This window comes from Schistocerca piceifrons, chromosome 3 (genome assembly GCF_021461385.2).
Source record: "Schistocerca piceifrons isolate TAMUIC-IGC-003096 chromosome 3, iqSchPice1.1, whole genome shotgun sequence".
Classification (NCBI taxonomy): Eukaryota; Metazoa; Arthropoda; class Insecta; order Orthoptera; family Acrididae; genus Schistocerca; species Schistocerca piceifrons.
In genome coordinates this window covers 105,180,683-105,204,846 of record NC_060140.1, presented here as the reverse complement: position 1 = coordinate 105,204,846, position 24,164 = coordinate 105,180,683, and the positions used below count along the sequence as shown (strand labels likewise).

Genomic DNA, 24,164 nt, shown 5'->3' with positions numbered 1-24,164 from the left:
GAAACTACAATGAAATGAACACCCTTAGCTGCTTACAGGCGTTGACATACGTCAACGGGGCAGATTAAAATGTGTGCCCCGACCGGGACTCGAACCCGGGATCTCCTGCTTACATGGCAGACGCTCTATCCACCTGAGCCACCGAGGACACAGAGGATAGCGCGACTGCAGGGATTTATCTCTGGCACGCTTCCCGCGAAACCCACATTCTCAACGTATTGTCCCACACTACATTCGTAGTGGCCCCACCCATTATACTCATTACTCGCGGCGCGTTGCTGATTCCCGTAAGAGTTCGGGCACTGTTTGTGCATTCGCAAAGACATGTCCGAAAGAACAGATACCATCTTAATGAGTATAACGGGCGGGGGCGCTACGAATTTAGTGCGGGACAATACGTTGAGAATGTGGGTTTCGCGGGAGGCGTGCCAAAGATAAATCTCTGCAGTCGCGCTATCCTCTGTGTCCTCGGTGGCTCAGGTGGATAGGGCGTCTGCCATGTAAGCAGGAGATCCCGGGTTCGAATCCCGGTCGGGGCACACATTTTCATCTGTCCCCGTTGACGTATGACAACGCCTGAAAGCAGCTAAGTGCGTTCATTTCATTGTAATTTCATTCTAACGAGCTGCATGGTCACCGATGGTATCTGTTCTTTCGGACATGTCCGAAAGAACAGATACCATCTTAGTATATATGGAGTGAAACTTCCTGGCAGATTAAAACTGCGTGTCGGACCGAGACTCGAAATCGGTACCTTACGCAAAGCAAGTGCTCTACCAACCGAGCTACCCAAGCGTGACTCACGATCCGTCCTCGCCGCTTTGCTTTCGCCAGTACATCTCCTACCATTTCTGTGCTGCTCTCTGCTCTTCGAGGTCTGAGGAAAATTGACGGTCTCGTAAGGCATCCTTGAGAGCCCCAAAGAAATGAATGAGTGAGCAAGATATGATCTGTAGGGAGAGTTCAGGGGTGTTGTCAGCCCAATGCGGTATCACAAACCGCAGCACTTCGATAGGCACATCCATGACTGATGTCCATCGAAAACTCTACCATATCCATGGTAACTCGCTTATTTGTTAAACCATTTTTTGAGCTTGCTGAATCTCTTGGAGCATGGTAGATACTGAAGGGAAGCGTGCTCCCTCTTCGTGGGTCGTCTGGCCGCTTTGAATCATCCTGATCCACACATAAACGTCTTTACGTAACACGGCCCTGTCCTTATGTTGTGCAGGAAGACTACGATCGATTTCAGCCTCTTTCACCCCTTCAAACCATAGAAATCGAATCAATGTTTGTTCTCGAACATTGGGACACACTGTTAGAGGATGGTTGCGATGACGCTGACAGTATGTAAGTGACAAGATACTTCAACTGAAGCGGCCGAGGTAGAGTGGCGTCCACATGGGTGCAGAGGTGCCACTGCAAGCGTTCATGCGCAAAAAGCAGTGTGAGAACTTTAAAGGTGTTTCACGACAAAAGTACGGATACCATTTGATTGACCCTAGTAGATTAGTGAAAGAATTCGATAGTGCACAATACTGGTGAAACAGGACGAGCTTGCATGCTACACTTCGCAAGGCAGTTCGCTCAGGTTGTGAATCTGAGACTTTTCCGCGGTGTATGAGACACATGTAGAGAGACCTCAGTGACTGTGTCGTTCAGCCCTTACGAAGAAAAAGTACTTTATTACTCGATTCATGAAATTTCTAATCACAGACTCATACAGGGGTAAAAATTAAAACTCCAATGGCCTCCATAATGGGCCGATTACCTGAATATTGAATGGAAAACTTAATATGTAAATTTTTATTAAAATATTAATTTTTGCAGAATTATGAACTCGCCGATGTGCTGTCTCAATACACGACCATTTGACTGTGTGGACAAAGTAATTTTAATATCGCAGAACATATTGTTTAAGAAAGTCATAAACTGTTAAATAACGGAGCCGTTACTTTCAAACTGGAGAGACAACCTTTCTTTTATGTGAAGGTGACCACCTCGCGCCAGGGCAGAATGATCAACCTAGTTCCCAAGGAATCTTCCACGGCCGCTCTAGCTAAATAGCTGCAGGAGTGGTCAGTGCTGACCCGCAGTAAGCTGGCTACGAAAACTACACCTCCCTAGAGTAGGCACTCCACTGTGTCTCTTCCGAGACAAGAAAACCCAGGAGATTCGCTCTCCCAGCCCGCTCTTCTTGAAGGAGTCCATTTTGTTGCAGGTCCGCGAAGGTTCTGTGAAATCACTGTGAGCAATCGGTGCAGCAGTCATGTCTTCTAACATGTACCTGACTGACATACATCACGTGGCGACTCGGTACAGCCGACCGGTGTGGCCGTGCGGTTCTAGGCGCTTCAGTCTGGAACCGCGTGACCGCTACGATCGCAGCTTAGAATCCTGCCTCGGGCATGGATGTGTGTGATGTCCTTAGGTTAGTTAGGTTTAAGTAGTTCTGTTCTAGGGGACTGATGACCATAGATGTTAAGTCTCATAGTGCTCAGAGCCATTTGAACCATTTGACTCGGTACAACCGACCACGCCTGGTCCGCGCTGGTGAGCCACACTGCCCTCCCATGTCCACCCAACACCGACTCAAAGGAAGGCCTCGGCGCTTGTTCGTGACGTCACGTCAGCTAGGCACGGCGAACGCCAGGTCTGTTGCTTGCAGAAACGCCTGGGCGTGCTTATCAATATAAATCTCTTATTTTTGGACAAAATGTGTGGTATTGTTTTGGATTCTGCAGTTTTATTTAGATGAAAGACTTTCTTACCATCGTAAAGCTACAAATGAAGATGACAGTTCTGTAGTACAGAATCCTGGCGAAACAAACGTAGATCAATATGAGAAGATGCTTTGCCCCATTGCAAGCTTCGGAAATTTTGCATTCAAGTAACTATATTTACTTGATCCATTTTGCTATCGAAACTTACCCCAACCCCCTTACAATGAACTCGTTTCTTTTATTTATTTATTTTCGTTTGATATCGTCACTGAAAATGTGAACTAATTTACGTGTGTAAATGTCCAACTGTTGCCAGTCATTAGATTACAGTCGTTTTCAACGAAAGGAATTCTAAACAGAAAACATCGAAAATACTCCTAAGCTTAAACTTTTTTAAACATGCACATTAAAATGGTTCAAATGGCTCTGAGCACTATGGGACTTAACTTCTGTGGTTATCAGTCCCCTAGAACTTAGAACTACTTAAACCTAACTAACCTAAGGACATCACACACATCCATGCCCGAGGCAGGATTCGAACCTGCGACCGTAGCAGTCCCGCGGTTCCGGACTGCGCGCCTAGAACCACTAGACCACCGCCGCCGGCATGCACATTAGAAAATATAAATATTCCCCTCTTGCAACTGAAAGGAGAAACTTTATAAGATAAAAAAAATTTATTTGATGAAACAAGTATCTCTCTTTTGCCTCTTCTTCTGTCCCCCATCCCTCCCCCAACGTGTACAATCGCATACTGGATACTTCATTAACATTCAGTGCTCCTCACCCCACAGTCAACCAAGATACCTAAAGAAGAGCACCAATATGTTCACAGTTTCTTGTAAAAGCAACCCAGTACAAACGTAACTTCCTCAGATTTACAAATAAGGTAATAAATAAGCAAGAATGCTGTTGCTGCTGGACCATGAAATTGTTTTTGTATCTCAATCCCTAAAACAGGTGGAAATTTAACTTCAGGAGTACACTATTTGTTAGGAAGTGTAATGAATTGCACAATTAATTGGTTGCAGAAATCTCTCAGAACAATGTGCGTTAGTCAACTACCGCCAATAGTTTCACATTTTCCTGTGTCAGAGAGGGAGACACCACCATTATGAGTATGCCTGCAACAGGCCTGGCGTTCGCCGTGCCTAGCTGACATGACGTCACGAACAAGCGCCGAGGCCTTCCTTTGAGTCGGTGTTGGTCCACCAGACTCTCTGCGCGCACCACGCCCCTCCTTCCGCGCCACCACACAAGGTTATCACCGGTTAAAGACCTCACTTCCTCCGTAGCAGTTTCCCGGAAGCAAACGCAGATATCGATAGCAGAGGGAAAAGACAACCAAGCAGCCACTTAATGACAGACAACATATCAAACAAACATGTCAGGGGAAGAAAAGGAAAATTCCCGGCGGGGTCAGGGATTTTCTCTGCCTCGTGATGACTGGGTGTTGTGTGATGTCCTTAGTTAGGTTTAAGTAGTTCTAAGTTCTAGGGGACTGATGACCATAGATATTAAGTCCCATAGTGCTCAGAGCCATCTGAACCATTTGATTTGAAGAAAAGGAAAACCAATGCAATCTAAATACAAGGTGTAGCACGAATCGATACACGGCTCAGTTTCACTTTCACCTTTCAAAGCAGCCGCAAGGTCAGTGTCTTGGGACAGTTTTACCGCGGTCTCCCGAAATGTGAAATGGGAGCCTGTGATGGACGGGACGACGAGAGAGAGAGAGAGAGAGAGAGAGAGAGAGAGAGAGAGAGAGAGAGAGAGAGAGCAGGCGTTGCGGCCGCCGACTGTTTGCCGATGTCCGCGGCGAGTGCCTACGGCGAAAGCGGGCCCTGGTCGCGCCGAATATCGCTGCCGGCTTACAAGTTGAGTCGCCGCAGTAGGCGGCAGCCCGCTACTGGCGTGTTGACTCTGGCGCGCCCAGATTATGCAAATAGGCGCTACGGCCGGCGCTGATGCCCGGGCCGTTACAGTAATCTGCCCCAGGAAAGGCACCACTAGTCTACTGCCGCGCAGAGGTTAGCCGGCTCGTAAGAAACTTTGGGCATATATCTCGGCCGCGTGGGTGGAGCGTGCTGGGGGGGCGGGCGGCGGGGGAGGTAAACAGGGAGAGGGCGCCGTGTAGCGACTCGCGTCTGCGGCTGCGACGTCTGGGCGGCGCAAATCAGGACGCGTGTTCTTGCCATGGCGCGGCGCGGCCTGCGCGCTTTACGACCTCGGTGCGCGCCGCGGCGCTCTAATTACGGCTTCTTGTGGCGTCGCGACGTCGCTAAAACGCGCCGCCGCGCCGTCTGTGTGCGATCGGGGGCGGAGGAGCGTCGCTTCGGCTGGCAGGGGGCGGCAATAAACGGCTCGCGCAAGACGCATGGCCGCGCAGCACCGCCCCGCTTGCCGCAGCTTCGCCCGGGTTGCGAGCCACTGTTTGTATTGCTGCCGTGTGCCTCTGCAGACGGACAAGTCGCAGCCTGCTAGTCCACGTGTATGGGCCAGACGTGGGGCGACCGATTTATGCAGCGTGGGACAGTACCATCACATACAGTAGTGGAAATCAGTATAAAAGGACGGGTCCACGAAAGTGATAATACAATACACTGGAAGTATAAGAAGAAAAACGCCTTGAGACACAAATTTTTCATGTTTTATTAAACACAAGATGCATTTCGCACACTGTGGGTCCATCATCTGGTGTAACTCCTCTTAACACGATTTATTTTTGCTCTTGAATGAGGTGAAATGGCCGTCCAAAGTGGCCGAGCGGTTCTAGGCGCTACAGTCTGAAACCGCGCGACCGCTGGGGCATGGATGTGTGTGATGTCCTTTGGTTAGGTTTAACTAGTTCTAAGTTCTAGGGGACTGATGACCTCAGACGTTGAGCCCCATAGTGCTCAGAGCCATTTGAACCACTTTTGAGGTGAAATGCATATTCCTGCAGTGAACTGGTTTTATGTTCGGTTTGTCCAACCTTCGTTTTTCCTAATTACGTCAATTTCGTAAGTCAAATGCTGAAAATAGGTGCGAAACGGTGGAAAAAATGAACAGGGTAAACTTGACACATAACCCAAGAAGAGCGTTTTTAACTTTTTATCATCATCACACATCCTTTACTCTATCCTGTTCATGCATATCACACCACTCAAGAGGCACATTTGCATACACATGTTTGTAAGCACTTCACAGATGTTCTTGTACGTCTTTCATCACACCATATATAACAACATCTACGAAGTGTTTACAAACTTGTGTATGCAAATGGCCGGCCAGAGTGGCCGGGCGGTTCTAGCCGCTGCAGTTTGGAACCGCGTGACCACTACGGTCGCAGGTTCGAATCCTGCCTCGGGCGTGGATGGTTCAAATTGCTCTGAGCACTATGGTACTTAACTTCTGAGGTCATCAGTCCCCTAGAACTTAAAACTACTTAAACCTAACTAACCTAAGGACATCACACACACACCCATGACCGAGGCAGGATTCGAACCTGCGACCGTAGCGGTCGCGCGGTTCCAGACTGTAGCGCCTAGAACCGCTCGGCCACCCCGGCCGGCGGGCATGGATGTGTGTGATGTCCTTAGGTTAGTTAGGTTTAAGTAGTTCTAGGTTCTAGGGGACTGATGACCTCAGAAGTTAAGTCCCATAGTGCTCAGAGCCATTTGAACAATTTTTTTGATGATGAACCCACAGGGTCCGAAATACATCGCGTATTTAATAAAACACGAAAATTTGTGACTCAAGGCGTTTTTGAATTCATATTTCCAGTGTATTGAATACAGTCCGTTTGGAGCTGCAAAATATGGATAAAATTAAATTGGTAATATAAAGACTGAAGGATACATGTATCGAATTTATTATGAAAGTAGTACATACGTCTAAGACAAACAATCAAGAAGGAATTACAAAGTTTCTTTCGTAGCACGAGTAATAAAATAAGGCATTTGCATATCCAGAATGAAATTAGGTATAAAGGCACTCTTCTGTTATTGAACCGTTAGTACTTTGTCCAACCTCCGCTCTTCCAAATAACGTCAAAAATTCTCTTCGGCATTGATTTTGTTAGTGTGTGTAGTTCTTGCAGTGAAACTGTCGCCTATTCTTCTCGTATCGCTCTTTTCAGCTCACTTACGGCCTCAAATCGCCTTCCATTGCGATAAACATGCCTTGCACGTATTCCACAAAGGTTTTCCACGTGGTTCAAATGCGGGCTACGTGCAGGTCAGGGCAAGACAGCGATATCTTTATCTTCAAACGACTTTTTCGTTCTAGCAGAAGCATACACAGATGCACTACCTAGCTGAATCATTAGAGTTTCGTCCCCTAGGTCCTCATACATTCTGATCAATTCTGTGTCTAACATCTCAATGTACATAACGCTCCCCCAAATTATAACTCTTCCACCAAAAAAAGTCTTCTCATCCATACCGCCTGTTCTGTTCTCAGATCATGCCAATAATATTGAAATCCACCCTGCCCATCTAAATTAAACTACTTCTTATCACTGAAGATCACTTTATCCCATTCTGAAGTCCACGACATATGGTTTTCAGCAAACTCCAATGTAGCCTGTTTATGTTTAAGTTTTAATGAGAGTTTCTTCATTCTTTTCATGAATGCAAATGTTTCTCATGTGACAAAATTTGTTGCACGCGTGTGGAAGTTACTGGCAACTGTAAATCAGCAACAAGATGAGACAAATAACGGTCTGTCGCCCTTGCTTTGCGCAAAAGCAGCTCATTCTATACCTCATATAATTTTCTACATTTCCCTTTCTGTCCACATCGCGCGCCCATTCTAACGAAATTATCAATCACTGTACCTGAACAGTTCATCTTCTTGAAGCCGCACGGTCTCAGGCGCCTTGTCACGGTCCGCGCGGTTCCCCTCGTCGGAGGTTCGAGTCCTCCCTCGGGCATGGGTGTGTGTGCAGTCCTTAGCGTAAGTAAGTTAGTTTAGTTAGCTTACGTAGTGCGTAAGCTTGGGGACCAATGACCTCAGCGGTTTGGCCCCATAAGACCTTACCACAAATTTTCCAAATTTCATCTTCTTGGCTATTTGACGATTAGAGACTCCCATTTCGAGGTACGTACCGATTTTTGTTTTATCATCACATGATAACTGTTTTTCACGTGGCTTTGCACAACCGTGGCGTGTGTACACAACATCCACTGTCTTTAATGGCGTCTGCTTACTAACGGCAGTAAAGGAACGTACGCACATATGTACCGTCCTACGATTTTAGGACTCTGCGCTCGGCACATTCATTGGCGTCACCAAACCATTTGCGACGTGCCGGAAATTGATTTACCAGCTGGATGCTACAGCTACATCTACATATATACTCCGCTAGCCACCAAGCGGTGTGTGGCGGAGGGCACAATTCGCGCCAAGGTCATATTCCCCCCCCCCCCCCTTCCCTCTGTTCCACTCGCGGATCACGAGAGGGAAAAACGACTGTCTGAACGCCTCAGTACGAGCTCTTATTTCCCTTATCTTTGAATGATGATCATTACTCAGTTTGAAAGTTGGTGGTAATAATATATGCTATACATCCTCGGTGAAGATTGGTTTTCGGAATCTAGTGAGCAGCCCCTTCTGTACAGCGCGTCGTCTACCTGCAAGTGTGTCCCACTTTAAATTTTCTATGAGATTTGTAACGCTCTCGCGATGGCTAACTGTACCAGTCACGAATCTTGCCGCTCTTCTTTGGACCTCCTCAATCTTTTGAATCAAACCCAACTGGTAAGGGTCCCATACAGACGAACAATAAGACTGGACGAACTACCGTATTGTAAGCTATTTCCTTTGTTGAAGGACTGCATCGTTTCAGGATTCTACCAATAAACCGCAATCTAGAGTTCGCCTTAGCCGTTACTTGTGTAATCTGATCATTCCATTTGAGATCATTTCGAATAGTCACACCCAGATACTTGACTGATGTTACCGCTTCCAAAGCGTACTCATACATTAATGGATATTTAGCCTTGTTATACGCAGTAGGTTACACTTACTAATATTGAGAGAGAACTGCTGGTCATTACACCACGCATTTATTTTCTGAAAATCCTCATTGATTTGTTCACAACTTTCGTGTGACACTACTTTCCTGTCGACTACAGCATCATCGGCAAACAGTCTAAGGCAACGCGCACACCCGGAACAGGCAGTCTACTGTGAACAGAAAGTCGCTCGTGTGAAACAGGCCTAACGCTACATTTTATTTATTCCTGTTGTCGGCATCCTCTGGGTGGAGCCTGCGACAGAGAGCGGTACGCAGCTGCACATATGGCTGACAGCTGCCATTCAGAGCTGACTTCCCACGGGGTCAGGCTCTCTGAGGGCCCGCCTGCCGTTGCCCAGACACTTGAGACGGTGCCGCAGGGGGCGCGCGGACTCACACCCCTTTCGCCAGCAAAGTTTTTGTACCCCGTGCAGCTGTCACACGGCGAGGAGCGCACGTTAAATCACAGTGAAGAGGGAAACACAACTCTGTTTTACAGCTTCATTCATTCTGAATGAAACCGTCGGCTGAAATTGAACGGATTCGAACATTTCAGTTTTCCCCCACTTGTATACACAGGGTATCCCTCCTAACAGTAGTCACCCGCATTTTCTCTGGTGTTTCGGCAGATATTTGGCATTTCCTTTTTGCAACCTGTAGCCGGAGGCAACCCAAAAGGAAACTGCTCATCACGAGTTTCATGCGACGCCCACTGACGACTGAAAGCGTCAGCTTGTTTCCCTTTGAATGCGGAATTTTACGTGCCCATTCGATATACACTACTGGCCATTAAAATTCTGGCCATTAAAATTCCTACATCAAGTAGAAATGCAGATGATAAACGGGTATTCATTGGACAAATATATTATACTACAACTGACACGCAATTTGGGTGCATAGATCCTGAGAAATCTGTACCAAGAACAACCACCGCTGCCCGTAATAACGGCGTTGATACGCCTGGGCATTGAGTCAAACAGAGCTTGGATGGCGTGTACAGGTACAGCTGCTCATGCAGCTTCAACACGATACCACAGTTCATCAAGAGTAGTGACTGGCATACTGTGACGAGCCAGTTGCTCGGCCGCCATTGACCAGACGTTTTCAATTGGTGAGAGAACTGAAGAATGTGCTGGTCAGGGCAGCAGTCGAACATTTTCTGTATACAGAAAGGCCCGTACAGGACCTGCAACATGCGGTCGTGCATTATCCTGCTGAAATGCAGGCTTTCGCAGGGATCGAATGAAGGGTAGAACCACGTGTCGTAACACATCTGAAATGTAACGTCCACTGTTCAAAGTGCCGTCAATGCGAACATGAGGTGACAGGGACGTGTAACCAATGGCACCCAATACCATCACGCCGGCTGATACGCCAGTATGGCGATGACGAATACACGCTTCCAATGTGCGTTCACCGTGATGTCGCCAAAAATGGATGCGACCATCATGATGCTGTAAACAGAACATGGATTCATCCGAAAAAATGACGTTTTGCCATTCGTGCACCCAGGTTCGTTGTTGAGTACACTATCGCAGGCGCTGCTGTCTGTGATGCAGAGTCAGGGGTAACCGCTGCCATGGTATCCGAGCTGATAGTCCATGCTGCTGCAAATGTCGTCGAAGTGTTCGTGCAGATGGTTGTTGTCTTGCAAACGTCCCCATCTGTTGACTCAGGGATAGAGACGTGGCTGCACGATCCGTTACAGCCATGCGGATAAGAAGCCTGTCATCTCGACTGCTAGTGATACGAGGCCGTTGGGATCCAGCACGGCGTTCCGCATTACCCACCGATTCCATATTCTGCTAACAGTCATTGGATCTCGACCAACGCGATACGATAAACCGCAATCGCGATAGGTTACAGTCCGACCTTTATCAAATTCGGAAACGTGATGGTACACATTTCTCCTCCTTACACGAGGCACCACAACAACGTTTCACCAGGCAACGCCGTCAACTGCTGTTTGTGTATGAGAAATCGGTTGGAAACTTTCCTCGTGTCAGCAAGTTGTAGGTGTCACCACCGGTGCCAACCTTGTGTGAATGCTCTGAAAAGCTAATCATTTGCATACCACAGCATCTCCTCCCTGTCGGTTAAGTTTCGCGTCTGTAGCACGTCATCTTCGTGGTGTAGCAATTTTAATGGCCAGTAGTGTAGTTGCCCCAAAATTAGTCTAGTGCGATATTTGTTTCATCGGTAAGCATTAACGGGGACAGTAAAACAGTAAGAATAATCACTACTTCAGCAGTGAATAAGCAGTGTTGCTGCATGGCGGTAGTATACAGCTATGGTCAGGGCGGTATTGGCTGGAGTACTCGTTATTCTTCGTGTTCTACTGGACCTATTACTACACATCAATAAAACAAATATCGCTCTAGCTTGACCTGAGACCGCTCCATCGAAAGCGCCAGTAACATTCTGCTTAAATAGTCATTTTGTTTGTAACGGAAAATAAAATGACGCTTTCTGTTGACATTGGGCGTCGCTTGGTGAGCGGTGTTGGTTTGGACTCCAGCTGCACATTAGAAAAACGAAATTGCAAATAACTACCGAGACACAAGAGAAAATACACTTGACAACTCTTAGGAGGGACATCCTATACGTTTCTCTTTTGTGCCAATCTCTTCATCTACAACTATATTTTGGGTGTGATCCAATTTCTGTCTTCCGCTATACTCTGTCCACAACTTTACACGTTGCCCGAAGACCATTTAGATGACGCACTGAACTCTGAATTCAGAAAAATGTGCACTCGTTCGAACACCTCGCTAAAATGAGCATTCCGACAGCAGAACATCCATCTGAACACAGCCAGTTATGTACAGCACGTTGCAATGACCCCTATAACTTTTACTTTTCCAGCTGCCTTACTAAAATTGATACAAAACTGATTTAAATTAATTTGTATACCGTTCCTTTAAATACACAATCTGTATTATGCACAAAATAGTGTTCTAATTAAAAAATTATAACTCGCTGCTGTAGTTTTCCGGAAAATAACTAAACAAACCATATCCATCATTTAGCAGAAAGAGTAACATTTCTTACCCCCAGCACGAATCCGCCCGGCAGATTCGAGACGAGGTCCAGTGAACCGGCCAGTCTGTGGATGGCTTTTAGGCGGTTTTCCACCTGCCTCGGCTGGTTCCCCTTATTCCGCCTCAGTTACACTATGTCGGCGACTGCTGCACAAACAAATTCTCCACGTATGCGTATCCCACCATTACTCTACCACGCAAACATAGGGGTTACACTTGTCTGGTATGAGACGTTCCCTGGGAGGTCCACCGGGGGCCGAACCGCACAATGACCCTGGGTTTCTTATGGGGCGGCGGAGGGGTGAAGTGGACCGCGGTAGTCGTTGTGGGGTTTTGGACCACTGCGGCTGCGGCGGGGACGGAGCCTCTCCGTCGCTTCTAGGTCCCCGGTTAACACACAATACAATACAATACAATACAGTACAACATTTCTTACGCTTACCCAACTAAATAAATATTCCTTTCACTTGTTATTTTGTAAGTTAGAGACAAAACCAACTTATCTCAAACACTTTGCATACTATAAAAGCATGATGCTTGATAAATGACTTCTGGATCCTGCTTGCACTTTTAATGTCAACGAATCGTCTTCCCATGTTCTATTGATAATATATGTCGATCAGAGGACGATTTAAGATCGAAATTAGTCAAAAAAGTATTCTTTTCTGAGGAACCATTAGTTGTAGAAGACACGAAGCAAGACAGATGAATATTAAAGCCAACACTACTCGGAGACAATACGTCGTTAACATTAGTTTCGGAACTGTACTGTTAGCCCCAGCATTGCGCGAAAGTCGTTGTGGAAACTATTCGGTTTCGGGGTGCTTGTGGGATGTTAATGATATTCATTATAAGAACAAAGTGCGACGCAGTGTTAAACTTCAAAGAACAAGTCTTCGTATTATGAGCAACGAAGCATTGCCACTGACGGAGTTACTGACCGTAATATATTCTGTAAGATATTACAAGACACATAAGATTAATGATCCCTTTCTGCGGTTGGGAAGTTCTGCAGATTCTTTCTGATGAATAAGAAGCCATCCAGAAGAGACCGAATTCACTAAAATCACAGTAGCGTCCTCACAGCTTTACTTCTGCCAGTACCTCGTCTCCACCTTCTAAACTTTACAGAAGCTCTCCTGCGAACCTTGCAGAACTAGCACTCCTGAAAGAAAGGATATTGCGGAGACATGGCTTAGCCACAGCCTGGGGGATGTTTCCAGAATGAGATTTTCACTCTGCAGTGGAGTGTGCGTTGATATGAAACTGGCAGATCAAAACTGTGTGGCGGACCGAGACTCGAACTCGGGACTTTTGCCTTTCGTGGGAAAGTGCTCTACCAACTGAGCTACCCAAGCACGACTCACGCCCCGTCCTCATAGCTTTACTTCTCTCAGGGGTGCTAGTTCTGCAAGGTTCGCAGGAGAGCTTCTGTAAAGTTTGGAAGGTAGAAGACGAGGTACTGGAAGAAGTAAAGCTGTGAGGACGGGGCGTGACTCGTGCTTGGGTAGCGCAGTTGGTAGAGCCCTTGTTCGCGAAAGGCATAGGTCTCTAGTCTCGGTCCGGCGCACAGTTTTAATCTTCCAGGAAGTTTCAGTGTGCCAGCATCTTGGCTGATATGACAGCGCGCTAAAAAGCATCTATATTACGTTGAAAACTGGTACTGTCGTTTTCTCAGCAACGGTCGAGTATATACGGATAAGCCGAGGCACGAGTTCGCTTATTTTGACTCTTCCAGGGAGCGACGTTGCTGTGAACTCGGGTTATGGCATTTTCCGTGTTCCCGCCAGTGGCTGCGTGTTTTCTAGGCTCGCGTCCTCGTCGACGTCGATCGCTTGCCAAGCACCGCTGGCGTGGGAGGAAGAGTCAAGCCGCGTCCTTTGTGAGTGATTCAGGGCGGGGCCGGAGGAGCCGGCCGGCTCCACGCCTTCAGCTCAGAGAGTTCCCCGGCGGCCGGCCGCAGCGGGCCGTGCTCCGCCCTCGCGGCAAACACAGCCGGAGCGGGCTGTAAACACGGGCCGGTCGATACCGCGGCCACTGGCCGCTGCTCACTGGCCGCTCCATTAGGCTGACAGCGGCCTCTGTGGTGCGGACGCGGCTACTGACGACGGGGGCGGACACTCCGAAACTTCGAGGGCGGGCGGGAGAGGGCCGCGGAGGCCGTCTGGCCGCCACACCGCCGTGCAGGCCGTACACCTCGCGGGAACGTCACAAGTTTCCTAATATTTTGAGAAACTAGCCTTAATTACTGTTTTTTTATTTTATTATTTATTTTATGGCATCATTGGACCACTGTAGTCAAAAATACAAAGTTCTAAACATGTTGTTACACATGGATACAATTTGGTTCGACAATAACTTAATATATTTAGATAATATAATTATTAGAGGCTATTCTTATATGAAAGGTGTTTTGCTCTTCTGTCTGCCCAATATTTCTTCATACTTTCAGGTATTTTCTTTCTTTCTTCATCTGAGACAACTCTTCCTGTACTCCTTTTATTGATTTTCATTTGTAGTCTGGTTTGCGGGTCTTGCAGTATTCTGGTTTTCTCTGTCTTGTTTTTTAGGTCATCTACTGTAATTTGAAGTTCTTTTATATCTTCCTTAATTTCTGTGATCCATTTAATGTCGCTCTTGCTATTCCACAATTTTTGTATTATTCTTTTACTAATTCTGTTTGCTGGAGTTCTCATCAGATGTCCAAAGAATGAGATGCGTTTCTTCCTGATTGTGCTCATGACTGGTTCTATTTTCTTATATACTGTTTCATTTGATGCTATTCTCCAATGTCCATTTATTTTATACTGTTTATTTATACATGTCCTAATTATTCTTCTTTCTATTTTTAGTATTCTGTCAATTTCTGCTGTATTAGTTGTTTTGAAGATAGTTTCAGCTGCATACGTTATTTCTGGTTGTGTAACTGTTTTATAGTGTTTTAATTTTGCATCTATAGATAGGCTTTTTCTGCTGTATGTAGTTTTGGTAATGTAATTTGCATAGTTCAGTTTTTTAATTCTATTTTGCCATGATGGCTTCTCATTTAGATTGTATGTTATTATTTCGCCTAAATATTTAAATTTATCAACAATTTCGATTTCCTGTTCTCCTATTGTAATTTTGTTTGCAAGTGGTGGATCGGTTAGCATAATCTCCGTTTTTTCAAATGATATGCTAAGGCCTACTTTCTCTGCTATTTCTTGTAGTGATTTCACTTGTTGCCTGGCTTCTTGAACGGTGTTGGCTAGGAGAGCACGATCATCTGTATCAACTTTATAAATAACTACCTTCGAGATACGTGTAAACCGGAGTGCACCTACTCACAGAGGACCAGTGTAGGCTCTAATTATCGTAGGAAGAGAAACATGGTAGATATGCCACTGCGTTAGTATGGAACCGATTTACAATGGAAAAAAATTAGTTCCAATGTTTGCTACCAGTTGCAAATTTGGCGCTGTGAATGCATCAAGGGCGCACTGAAGTGTTTCCCTATGTAATGGATTAAGAACGGTCTAACAACCCTACCACAACAAAGGTCAAAAATTAATTATGATTGTGGTGTTGCTCACGCTGCTAAATACTGTATTTTCGGGCAACAACAACGTTATATTATGTGGCAGGTGACATTAGAGCACAGTTAATAGAGTCATTTCATGAAATAATGAATAAAGTAGGGACTCATCTTTTCGTGTTTCCCACGCTGGTCTCGTTGTGAACTCATGGCTCAATCGTCGAAAATCTCGGTGGTGATGATTCCAAGCTCGGATGCAAAGAGGCCTAGGTGTTATTCTGCGATATTCAGAAGTTTTATAGATGTGTTTCACAAACCATTCTTGAAGATTAAACCTTTGAGAGTTAGCACAATGGTGATGTAAAAAAGTTATCAGCACTCTGAATTTAAGTTACACTTCTTTTTTATTACTTTTGTTTCAATATCACGTAACATACAAAACATCACTTCACAATATAAAACATACTTGAAAATATCTTCCTCACTGTTAAAGATGACATTTTATAAACTGACTACAATTTGCGTCTTTCCAACATGACGACCAAGACTTGACTTTTTAATAACCGCCTACGCGCCAAAAAATCAGAGTTACAAGTACGTCAAAGATCATAGTGACATAAGAATAATATCATTGCAATACAAACATATCGATGTATCAAAGTACCTCTACATTAATGAAATCAAATCTGAATGTTGTCTCAGAAATATGTTAACTACCTTACAGAAACCCAGAATATTGCTGGTATCGAGAGGTTGAGGTGAGGTGCCGTAATGGTTACGTAATTCAAGTACCATTACAACGGGACATGGGCAGAGAAGGTCAAACAATCGAGACAGGCATAATTTTGATGTTGTTACACAATTTGTTCAATATGAGCATCCGAGATGCTGTACAGCGCCAGATTTACATCTGATGGCCAAAACTGGAAGTAATTTTTTTCCAGTGTAAATCGGTTCCACATTAACGCATTAGCATATCTACCAAGTTTCGCTGTCATACGATATTTACAGCCCACACTGGTCCTCCGTCAGTGTTTTGCACTTTAATTATAGCCATCCTCTACAAGATTAATTGTACAAACGCAAGTAAGGAAGTCAGAATGGTTCAAATGGCTCTGAGCACTATGGGACTTAACTTCAGAGGTCATCATTCCCCTAGAACTTAGAACTACTTAATGCTAACTAAGCTAAGGACATCACACACATCCATGCCCGAGGCAGGATTCCAACCTGCGACCGCAGCGGTCTCGCGGTTGCAGACTGTAGCGCCTAGAACCGCACGGCCACTCGGGCGGCAAGGGAAGTCAGAAACTATATTCACAACACCAGGCTTTCATCACGGATCGCTGATCTCACCGTTAGTGTTTAATATGCAACGTGAGCGAAAATTCGCTTACTCGGACGCCACAGTGTATTTGCTTGCATACTAACCGTATGCGAGACAAGCTGCAATGAGACAGATTTCCGTACTGCAAGAAATAACTCAAGTCGATCACGAAAGGATCGCCTTCTCCCGACTTCTGATGTGCACTTCGAAAACACCAGAGAGCATACGACTTGTGCACCCCACAAGAGCTGCCGCCCGACTCTTCGATTTAGCAAACTTGAAACTTATTTGATGGAGTCAGAAGCAAAGAGGTATAAGTAAAGGGGTATAAGTACACTTCTTGTAGTTTTGGGAAAACTGAAGCTAAAGTTCATAAGGTTACAGAATTGTCTTGAGATAGAAAAACGGAATTTCAAAATTTTTGTGTATTACTTTGTAGCATTTTCCATTAGCATTCTGGCATAATTGATCATTTGTATTGACTTGTTTTATACCACAGTTCGTAAGAGTCTATATGCGCTTGTATCCCTTTGCTTCCACAATATTATGAATTAAGACGAATGTGATTTATACTTTCTCTATAATGCTTTATTATCGGTAGTTATCAATTCAGTTAATCATAAACTTGCCATTTAGACCTATAACAAAACATTTATGTAATCCCACATCACACCTTTCGTCCTCACATTACTGAAACAAAATAAGGAAGAATACTGTTTAACGCATTATCCCATTGTTAAAAATATTTCATACTACCTGGTTGATTCCTTATTCTCATGTATCATTAAAAGATTATCTAGATAATACACAACATTATACGTCAGTATAATTCTACATCAACATACTGCAATTTGTTGATTCAGTATTTAAAGTAGTGGTACAAAATAAGAAAGACTATATTCATAATCTCGTTCCAGAAAGTCCTTCTCATCATCTGGTTCAAGTACCTCAAGTCGGTCAATCCTAGTTGTTGTTATTGATTGTCCTTCTTCACGTCCAAGCGAGTGGAAGAATGCATGATAGATAGCCAGGATAAATGGAAGCAAGTCCAGAAGATTTTTGCACTGAGAAAGATTAATCTCTGGAGATTGGATGCACAGAGCTGACAAGATGACATTCATGGGATTTTACCTTTTCTACCATGCTTTGTTAGATCGCATTCAGGAATTCATCTAGAAGTGGACATGTCTGTCTTTGGTGCCAACTGTTTCGTGACATCTTGTAACTAGTTTTCTTTTCGTTCATCAGGAAGCAGCAAAGAGAGGGATTTTACTTGTATCGCTTTGCCACATCAATGTTATATGCTTTACCATCCTCTTATGTGCGTTTATCTCTTTTTTTTCTACGGGATGTCGCTTGTACAACTTTGCTTCAGATCTCTTCATCCAACATTTGCTCCTTTAAGGGAATCAGAATCTGGAGTAGAATACAGATACTTTCACTGGTCATTTCTGCTCCACTTATATCGCTTGGTAGTGTGGTGCTTCCCCTTAAAGAGCCAATGCGTGTTAGGAAGCACCGACTGCTATGTGGAAGTCATTCGACCTTGAGCCGTCCTGGAGCCCAGAACACCGCCTATTTAACAGGATCGGGGCAGAAAGACCCATCAACTACAAGCTAAAGAAAGCCTCCTTTCGCCCAGAAACAGACCCTGTTGTAGACAATAGGCACAGAAAGACAACAAAGGCACTGTGCGGAAATGATATAAGCCAACTCTGATTTTTTCACAGGGAGTGTGGAGAATCAACCAAAAACCACGCTCAGGTTAGACATTTCAACAGACGAACGGTCGTCAAATCAGCACGCGAAGTCATGTGGGTGCCCGTCATCTCTGCATATAGCAAGGTGGTGTCCTTTGCATTACGATGTACGAGTAGGCACGTTAAAAATAAACAACTGAAAAAAGAAACAGTATAAGTAAATCTAAAACCAATAAAGTGTTTACAGGCAAACGGGTAATCAACAGACGAAAAGTGCCAGAAATAATGCCTGAATGTTCTTGCTAAAAAAAATAATTTTGGAAAAAACGAATTACTTTGCAACAAAGGAGACGAAAGGCAGAAGCTCTGGGCGTAGGCATACAAACAAAAGGTATGGTGCTTGGCTAGCTTTCGGAATACACTTCCTTTTCCTAGCCGTAGGAAAAACAAGCTCGCTCTCTCTCTCTCTCTCACACACACACACACACACACACACACACACACACACTAACATACACACACCTGTCTCCCCACACTTAGCTCAGTCGGCTAAAAGAATGTTTGCCTATCGATAAGTCGTCTCCTTTCTTCCTAAATAAATCGTAATTTTCAACCAGAACTTTCCGTACGTTAATATTGAAAAAAAGAATGACAAAAGAGAAGAAACTTCTACATGTTTATGGTCTTTGGATAATAAATTTAATAAGTTTCTTTTAATTTACGTCTATGGTCACAAACGTTTTGTTAACAGATTACCGGTTTCGGTCTTCAATGACCATCATCAGATCCGTTTCATAAAAACAAAATCCTAATGTACTGCAGCCATAGTGGCATCAAGTGAGTGTTAAATGCGGAATCAGCACCAGCATCCGCATCTCGTGGTCGTGCGGTAGCCTTCTCGCTTCCCACGCCCGGGTTCCCGGGTTCGATTCCCGGCGGGGTCAGGGATTTTCTCTGCCTCGTGATGGCTGGGTGTTGTGTGCTGTCCTTAGGTTAGTTAGGTTTAAGTAGTTCTACGTTCTAGGGGACTGATGACCATTGATGTTAAGTCCTATAGTGCTCAGAGCCAGAGCACCAGCATCGTCAAATACACATAAATATATATTTGACGATGCTGGTGCTGATTCCGCATTTAACACTTGACGATGCCACTATGACTGCAGTACATTAGGACTTTGTTTCTGTGAAACAGATCTGATGATGGTCATTGAAGACCGAAACCGGTAATCTGTTAACAAAAAGTTTGTGACCACAGACGTAAATTAAAGGAAACCTATTACATATACGGGTCACTCTTTCTTCGCTACGGTGTCGCAGCTTGTGAAAATAAATTTAGAGTCATAAGCATACAATAACGTTGAAAAACGTACATTTCTGTCGACTCTTCTGAAAAATGTATGTCGGTGAGGTCCTGGAAAACCGTTAGGTACAGTACGGCATTGTTGTCAGACGTAGTGAACTTAGCCATAAACATGAACAGCAGGTCGTAACTCTTTGGTTTCCTCAGTTCAACCGTAGTGTTCGGAACAGTACTGATATCTTTGGCCACCCAGTGCAGGTGGTAGCGGAGATATACGTGTACATTTCACGAACGCGTCTCTGGCCAGCGGAACAAATGAATATCACCCACAGTTCCAAATCGAATCGGACGTGTCGGTAGTTAATAAAATAACAGCTGGCCGAGCGAGGCGGATGACAAATGGCGCCGCCCCGCCGTATCTCAACGAGCCGGAATATTTTCCTTGTGCCGACGATAAATTGCGGGCACGCGCTCACAGAAACACACACACACACACACACGTGCAGGAGCGGGGGGCTGGTAGCGGTCCTTGCTGCTACGCGGCGAACACACGCGCGGCGGATAAGCAGCAGCTCGCTCTGACAGACGGCGATGGAGTCTCAGCCAGGGCGGTATACAGTGGAACTTTACAAGAACGGGATTTCCTTTACAGAGGGAAAAAAGCCTCTCTTTAATCCCCCCTGAGACATCTTTTATACAAGCAGTGACGCGGCTGTTCCGGCGGGCACATTACGATGGTGATGCATTCGGCCGTGGCAGGGCGGCGCGGGGAGAAAGGACGACGAATTGGAAAGGGAGAGGTGGAGCGGAGAGCGAGAGGGGGGAGAGAGGGGAGGGGGGAGAGAGGACGAGGAGGAGAGACAGAACGTCGAACGGGTAAGTTGCGGCTGCGCTGCAGACTTCTTAATACGGGAGACTTGCCACGAGTCCCTTGTCGTTGCTCCCGCTCTCCCGCTCCGTGTATTCCCCAGCCGTCAGCTCGCAGACATCTTCCGCCGCTGTGATTGCTGAATGGCTTCGCTCTTTGTTAGCTGGCACAAACTCTGCCCGTCACAGTCAAAGGCCGACGTGACGTTGGGGGACCTGGGCGAGATGTAGCACAGCGATACGACCATTTGGATGCCCAACTCGGCTCCATCGTGTGTGTGTGTGTGTGTGTGTGTGTGTGTGTGTTCCCCAAGTGCCGCTACTGTCGCTCGTGCACTCCGGATCGAGAAGTTGGCACACCTGAGACGAATTCAACTGTCTATAGGGTCAGTCCTGAGTCACGATCGTGTATCCAATACAAGATTCGATACATTTAGCACCAATACCGATCCCACTTGTAGCATCGGAACAATTATATCGATTCTAGCAGTGTGCAAAGTACTGACTCCTTTCATATACAGCGTGATCCTTATTAACGTTTAAAAACCGTAGCCGAGCGCTTCTAGGCGCTTCAGTCCCGAACTGCGCTGCTGCTACGGTCGCAGGTTCGAATCTTGATGTGTGTGATGTCCTTAGGTTAGTTAGGTTTAAGTACTTCTGAGTGTACGGGACTGATGACCTCAGATGTTAAGTCCCATAGTGCTTAGAGCCATTGCTTTAAAAAGCCCGAGGCGACGCAGATGACGCTGGGACAGTTTACTTAATAAAAGGCGCTTGGAGCCTAAAATGTTGGGAAATAAGCCCAAAAGTGGACGACAAACGTTGAACATGCGACGTCACCAGATGACGTACCTCGCCGCAAGTGCAGCAATTGGGGTTGTCGGTCCTGCCCTCCGATAGGGGACAGTGCTACACATTGCTCCGCTAAGCTACTCTGTTTTCGAACACCTTTTGTAAATGTGGTCGGCTGAAAACGCAGAAATTACAAAATTATTGTCCTCGCAGTAACCAAGCAAAAGCTGTTCTTATTTTGTGTTTCTTTCCTTTTGCCCTTTCCTTTTTTTGTTTATAGACTTTATTTAGTAAAGAACAATAGGCAAATTAAATGGTAGCGATGCAGTTCGGAAGCTTATATTTATTTACTTGTGACGCAATATCGTAGGTTTTTGTTGTACTGTACTTCGGAGCCGCGCGGGATTAGCCGAGCGGTCTAGGGCGCTGCAGTCATGGACTGTGCGGCTGGTCCCGGCGGAGGTTCGAGTCCTCCCTCGGGCATGGGTGTGTGTGTTCGTCCTTACGATAATTTAGGTTAAGTAGTGCGTAAGCTTAGGGACTGATGACCTTAGCAGTTCAGTCCCATAACATTTCACACACATTTGAACATTTGTACTTCGGAATTAACCAGCGGAGACCGCAAGACCGGCAAATAAAATAATGAATAGTATCTCAGTGTAAACACATAACTGTCAAGCGTAACGCAAAAGAACGCTGCCTGTCAAGACACAGAACTTCAACCCTGAGCCCCACACGCTGAATTCGCGCACGTAGGCTCAGAGCCGACACACCGACGTGAATACTTCACTTAGGTTGGGCTGATCAGGTGAAACATACCCATATGCTCCACCGCTCCATGAGTGGCAAGGTACGTCATCAGGTGACGTCACATATGCCACATTTGTAATCCACTTTTGTGGTATTTCCACTTTTGTGGTATTTCCCGACATTTGCAGCCACGTGTGTCCTGTATCAAATCACTTGTCACGGCGCCATCTACGTCGCTCATCGCTTCAGAAGTTTCCAAACATCAATACGAATCACCATGTGTAACCCATTTCACTCAAACGCACTGAGGACAGCCGCGCGTTGTGTAGCCGCGAGGTCACGGGCGCCTTGTCACGAATCGCGTGGCTCCCCGCGTCGAAGGTTCGAGTCCTCCCTCGGGCATGGTTATGTGTGTTGTCGTTAGCATAAGTTAGTTTAACTTAGATCAAGTAATGTGTAAGCCTAGGGACCGATGAACTCAGCAGTTTGGTACCACAGGACCTTACCAAAAATTTCCAAACTTTTCCATAATGAAGATGATTATAACTTTTATCTGGATATGTAACAATAGAAAAAAATCGGTGGGCTTGCGACTGATTGCTGTGTTCCTATCCTTCCTAATAATCGTCTATGATCGCTGTGAGCAACGGTTCCATACGGAATCAAAGTTGGGTAAGTAGTTCAAATGGTTCAGATGGCTCTGAGCACTATGGGACTTAACTTCGGAGGTCATCAGTCCCTTATGACTTAGAACTACTTAAACCTAACTAACCTAAGGACATCACACACATCCATGTCCGAGGCAGGATTCGAACCTGCGACCGTAGCGGTCGCGCGGTTCCAGACTGTAGCGCCTAGAACCGCTCAGCCACCCTGGCCGGCATTCCTCTACAAACCGACAGCGGTGAACCGTCTGGAAAGTAACTGAAGATATATAAACATATGCGTAACCTACAGAAAATTATTGTTCTACAATTATCCTTCTGTCTGTTACTTAGAAGCAAAAGTATTTATACCATAATTGAAATTTTCAGTGTTTAATTCGGGTTTTGTTCGAAAATTATTGATTTGCAACAAGAAACAGAAGGATGGTGTATTAAAAATAAAAAATTGTTATTTATCGTATAGCACTAGAAAGCGCAATTACCTCAAAAAAGGATAAAACTAAAACAAAAACATATCAAACATAACTTCAGTACTTTGTCAGGCTTATATAAAATATGTTTCTGTTATTCGCAAAAAAATTTCTCACTTATCAATAATAACAGGAAACTCTTGCCTTTGATCATGCTGAAGAACATTCTACCGAGTACAAAATAACAACAATAATTATATAAATTTTTGTTTGAGCATGTAAACTGCACTTGCAACACAAGTAACTACTTTGGTAACATGAAAGCGCAGAAGTTACGCGATCAACTAATTATTATTACTTATAAAATGCAATTTATTTTCTGGAACGATATAAAATACACAATGCTGTAACACTGAACGATGAGCGATTCTAATTATGTGCAAAACAGATAAGAATAAAGAGAAATCGTTTGCTCCCAATTTGTGTCATGCATTCATTTACGTTGATTCCCCTAACAATGCTATCAATACAAACTGTAATCCTAGCATTTACTACGTCATTCATGTACTGTACTAAACTATCGAACCGTAGCTTTGTTAGAGCGCAGCTGAAGGAGCGGCCGATTGGTAAAGTAGAATCGTGCGGTAATTCGATTTCGACAGCAGGAGAAAGTTTTAGTAAACGTACAATAGAGTAGGTTGTACGCGCAAAACTCTGTATTTATAGTATCTTAAAGGAGAAAACATTTACTAGTAGCATCGGGAAGAAGAAACAGAACTGAACAGCTTTCTAAGCAAAGCGAATCTATTACTCGCCTTAATCTGCAATGATATCTCCAAATGAACTGCTGATAGTATTATGCGAAAGATTGTGCCACTTTAAACGTATGTAATACGTCCAGAAAAAAACGTAATATCATCTGAGGGTTTCCCAAATGTACGAGCAGTTCCATACAGGGTGAACATTAATAAAACAAACTGCAGGGACGGATTCCTGAGTGGAAATTGAGGAAGAAAGGTTCTATGAACAAGTGTCTGCAAATACATCGTTGGCACGGTCGCTGACGAATGAGAG

The 24,164-nt window shown here is 45.0% G+C and overlaps 1 protein-coding gene and 2 non-coding genes across 5 annotated transcripts in view; 1 reads left to right on the top strand and 2 right to left on the bottom strand.

Moving 5' to 3' along the window:
• LOC124790089 (tyrosine-protein phosphatase Lar) overlaps nucleotides 1-24,164 on the bottom strand; it is a 537,690-nt gene that overhangs the window by 423,855 nt on the left and 89,671 nt on the right. The gene's annotated exons all lie outside the window — the stretch shown is intronic.
• On the bottom strand, nucleotides 75-148 carry Trnat-ugu. Its single transcript has one exon. It is a non-coding gene; the product is annotated as a tRNA-Thr (tRNA).
• On the top strand, nucleotides 466-539 carry Trnat-ugu. Its single transcript has one exon. It is a non-coding gene; the product is annotated as a tRNA-Thr (tRNA).